The following is a 5634-nucleotide window of genomic DNA, read 5'->3' on the forward strand; positions in this document are numbered from 1 at the left end:
TAGTTCTCAACGCTGATAAACCTAAAAGTTCAACAGATCCGCATAATAGTGATGAATGGTTTATATCTATTGACTCTGCTACACAAACAAGAAATTTTATATTTGATATAAGTGAAATTTCGGCAATTAATAATAATTTAGTTAAGTTTAATTAATAGCGAAAGAAATTAATTTACAAATCTGTATATAAATAATATAATTTGTACAAAAATTTTTAAGGTTATTTATAAATATAAATTAACATTAGTACCATTCCTTGTGGGAACTGATGGTATAGAAATTGCCGAAATTTCACTCATATCAGATGTAGAACTTCTTGTTTGTGTAGTATTTATTTTTCTATTTTTGCCGGTATTATCATTGGCAGGCTTTCCAGGACTCTTTTTTTCCCCCGGAATACTATTTAACTTATTATCTCCTATTTCTATTTTGGGATAATTATTGTTAATTTGAGTCGTAAGTTCTGGTTGGTTTCCTTGTGACTTGTTATAAATTTTTTTTCGCCTCCCTGATATTTGAGAACGCCTTCCTTAATGTTAATAGTTCCTTTGATTTTTTTTTTTTAATTATGGGCATATTAAAAAATCGGATTCGAGATTTTCAATTTCGTAAAATAGTTGTTTATACCCAAAACGAATTTCTGTCTCGCTTTAAAACAACCAAATTACATATTCGGATTAAATTAGAATTATTGAAACATTCATATTACAAAAATGATTCATATCAAATATTTTTTTACAATGAAAGCAATGAAATCAATGCTCGATTGCGTGGTCAATATCTGTTTGAAGTAAGCCTCTAATATCGCTAAGCGACATTTTAGTTCAGCATGTGGAAGTACATTTTCCTCATTCCTTGCGGATTCAATATAATTCTTAATTCGTGTCATGCTTTTTTTAGTGTTGGCTCTTTGCTGCTTTAATTTTTCTGCCATTGTGATGTAAAAATATAATGTACAAAATAAATGCACCAAATACAGCAACAACTCGTTAAGTAAATGATAAACAGCAACAGCAATAAGAGTCGACGTAAATTCTGCATGCAGCGACAGCACTGAAAATTGACGATGATCGCAGTAGCAGCAACAGTATAAGAACTCCAAACAAATGCAGCAAGCAGCGACAGACTAACTGCAAAGAACCGTTAAACAAACGACAATAAACTATAAAGCGAGTCGGCGACGATGGTCTTGAATTAAACACGAGATTTAATTTAAATATAATTATATGGAGCACAAGAACCGTAGAACAAACGGCAGTAACAATGCAACAAAACGGCGACGACGGGCTGAAAATGATACAAGAACCGTAAAACGAACGGCAGCTACAAAGCAACAAAACGGCGACGACGGCCCGAAAATGAGACTGTTCAAGTTTTTATTATTAAATATACAACATATATTATATATTTAATATATATTAAATATATCACTTTCAAATGTCTAAATTATACTTTGTCAAGTATCTATCGTGCCCCACGTTGGGCGCCAAAAAATGTACCAAGAAGAATTTTTCTTAGTAAAACTAAAACCGAAAAAGAGACGACAAAAAAACACGTTGTTTTTTTGTTCGAGTTTGATCAAGACTGATCGTTTTTATTGTAATAACTTACATTGTGCAACAGGGTTGCCAATAATACAAAAACTTTCGTTATTTATGAACATTATATATCAAAGAATACTTTTACAAGAACGGAAACTCCGCCCACTTCCATCAAAACGAAGAGAAATTTATTACACTTTGGCACACGTATGGAATACATGTGATTTTACCACGATAACATCAAATTACTCTCTTTTGGGGTTGCAGTATGTATATCAATTTCTTACTACTTGCTTATCATACGCTTCCTTTTAATAATATAAAAAACTAGTGCGTACCTTATTTGGTTAATAATATCACATCACATAAACAGAATATATATTGTAACAACATAAATATATGATAAATAAATATATAAATTAATATATAAACATTTAAATCAGTCAATTTTAATCAGTTTAGTTTGCTTAATCATGTAATATGTATTCAGCAAATTCATAATTTTAATTAATTTTTTCATATAAATTTTAAAGTATTTTGACTTATTATGTTCGGCAACAAACTTTTATTTAATGATTTATATTTTCTTGAATATTTTTTGAGTGTATAAAACATTATTTTTAATATAATATTGAAATAATATCATTAAATGCTGTTATGATGTGTAATTAATAATAAAAACCGAAGCTACTACCAATTTACTTTTTTATACGGCAACACTCAAGTGGTGAATGATGAATTATATTTCTCTGCATAGGCAAATTTTTCAAATTTAGTGCTGAAAAATCTATAGATGGGTGAGGATGTACGCGCATTCGCTGTAAATTTATGTGATGAATGGTACGTATTTTTAGTTTGTATGCATTTCTAACTGATTAGTGGCGATAAATCTGTTGATGGGTGAGGGCGCACGCGCAATCACTTCAAATGTATGTGGTGAATGATGCGTATTATTCGTTTACATACATTACTATATGATTAGATTTATATGAATTTTTTAAGTAAAAATATTTTTATATGCAATTTAGTAAAAAAGTATTTTATAAATACTGAAAAATTTTTAATATACCATCATATTTATAAAATATATTTATTAATAAATATTAAAGTATTTAAGAATATTAGCTAGGTTTAATTAAAAGAAGTACAAGTTGTACTCATAATTTATTATTTTTAAGAATTGAAATAATAATAACAATAATTTAATAAATATACAAATTTATTAAAGGCATTTGTTTAAAACAATATATATTGTTTGCGTACATAAGGAATAATATTTAAATAAAAGAAATTGTCTTTTTTGAATAATATATTAAAAATATGTTCAATATGATATTAAAATCTGGGACTAGATAATTGTAACCATACATACATATATATTAAACTTTATTACCATGCATCACTTTTATAGAAAATGCACTTGCGATATACCTGAAAATAATTGTTTAAGATTACCGGATCAAAAATGCATTAAAGCCGTTAAACGAAAAAAACTTTAAGAAAATATCATATTAAAATTTTTTATAATAAATTAATATGTTTTTTATAATACACAATTCTTATTCCAGAAAAAGAATAATTTTTAAAAAAAATGTTATATTAAGGCAATTCAATTATTGTTGAAAATAAAACAGAAAACAGAAAACAACAAAATATTAATAATGCAAAATAAGCAACCTCAATTTTTGACAAAAATTGTCAAAAATTTATATTTTCTAATTTCAAGCAGTCGCAAGAAATATACGATTTAATTCAATTCAGTGTTTTTAACATGAACAAATGGAATAGTAAAATTTGTTAATTAGAAAACATATTAAAAGTTATTTTATTACATAAAAGTATTTTATTAAAAATAAAATTGTTGAATTCAATTAATATTAAATTAAATAATATTAAAAGTCTTTAAACTATTAATACCTTTGAATATGAATATTTTAATATACAAATATAATTTACATACTCCACTCTTTTTACCACCAAAAAATTGTTTACAATTTTTGTTGTTTTTTATATTTCTTATTAGATTTTTCACATATTTAACAAACACAAATTAACACATAGGACAACTTTATTAAAATATATTAAATATATACTCACATATATTTTTGCTTTACTAATTTGTATTTATACACATCAAAATAAACAAATCACATTAAACACAAAACATATATTTTAAATCCACAATTAATAAATTATTGTTTTTTTACCTTCTTTCGTCATTTTTAGGAAATTCATACATTCCCTTAAATAACTTACATCCCATCACGCAATTTCGCACCATCTTCAAATATTAATAATAATATATAATAATTTACTATAATAATAATTATAATAAATATAATTATTTTTTCAAAAAAACTTATTCACTACTTTTTATAACGCAGTTTGATTTGACTACGTTTTTCAGTTTTTGGCGCATTTCTCCTGTCAAAATAACTAAACAAAACCCAATTTGCGCTCTTCATATTGCTCTTTCGTAATAAAAAAAATTAAGAACGTTCGTGGTGGTGAAACGTTCCGTTCGGGGTGGTGAAACTTTTCAGTCGTGGTGGGTCGAATTGCAACAACAAAACAACGTGCTTGGTTTGGTAGTAGTAAATTATTTTGAGAATGTATTGGTTGGTTTTTTTTGTTTACATTTAAGTTGCCGTTCTTGTACAAGTATTCTTTGTTATATATTTTATGTTATTTTGTATTGTTACCCAACATAATGTATATTATATTTTTTTTTTTTTATTTATTAATATAATGCAATATATTTCTCATCAATTTACTTTTGTTTTAAAAAAGAGAAAGTGCAGATGGTAGTGCTGTTAGGTAGGATGCTATGATGAAAAAAAAATGTTAAGCTTGAGGTGATTTATTACCGCAATAATTAAATTTTATTTTAGCACTGTGCCTCATCTACACTTTTATTACCTGTCGATCCTTCGGTCTCCAATTGCAGCAACAGTCCATTGATTGTAGAATTTTAATGAGCAGCGATGTTGGTGAAACAGCAAACTGATGAAATTATGACGGTAGCAGTGCCGTTTATTTAAAAAATAAACGTGGTCCGTAAAGCACCGTTGCAGCTTTGGGGCAGCTGTGGTGGTGAAGCAGCGAACCGGTGAGATTAGGTTGCGGTACCAGTACCGTTTATTGAATGAGGAAATAAACGTGGTCCGCGATGCACAGTTGCGGCTTTGAACAGCGGTGGTGGTGGAGCAGCAAACCGTTGAAATTAGGTTGCGGTTCCAGTACCGTTTGTTGAATAAGAAACTAAACGTGGACCGCGATGCACAATTGCGGCTTTGAACAGCGGTAGTGGTGGAGCAGCAAACCGTTGAAATTAGGTTGCGGTTCTCCAGTACCGTTTGTTGAATAAGAAACTAAACGTGTACCGCGATGCACAATTGCGGCTTTGAACAGCGGTGGTGGTGGAGCAGGAAACCGTTGAAATTAGGTTGTGGTACCAGTACCGTTTGTTGAATAAGAAACTAAACGTGGACCGCGATGCACAATTGCGGCTTTGGTGGTGGTGGAGCAGCAAACCGTTGAAATTAGGTTGCGGTTCCAGTACTGTTTGTTAAATAAGAAACTAAACGTGGACCGCGATGCACAATTGCGGCTTTGAACAGCGGTGGTGGTGGAGCAGCGAATCGTTGAAATTAGGTTGCGGTACCAGTATCGTTTGTTGAATAAGAAACTAAACGTGGACCGCGATGCACAGTTGCGGCTTTGAATAGCGGTGCCAGTACCGTTTATTAATGACAAAGAGAAACGTGGACCGCGTGGCAATGTGAACTTAATTTAAAAACTAGAAACACTCACAATAAAACAGATTAAAAATTAAAAGAAACACTTTAAAATAGTCCCTACTCGGGCGCCATGAAGAAACTTTAATAGTTTTTAAAGCTATGTTTTGTTATTTCAAAATTAAAAAAAAAAACGGGATCTATTATTTCACTATTTCTTATTTATTAAAAATTAATTTATTAAGTTTAATTGCCACTTGCGCAATTCACCGAACCGACCGTCTTTGTTCGCGAGTAAAATAAGAAGAAAAAAACCAAAAGCAAAAGTGCATTGCACAACCGTATTACAAAAAGAG

Source organism: Teleopsis dalmanni, chromosome 1, assembly GCF_002237135.1.
Source record: "Teleopsis dalmanni isolate 2A chromosome 1, ASM223713v2, whole genome shotgun sequence".
NCBI lineage: Eukaryota > Metazoa > Arthropoda > Insecta > Diptera > Diopsidae > Teleopsis > Teleopsis dalmanni.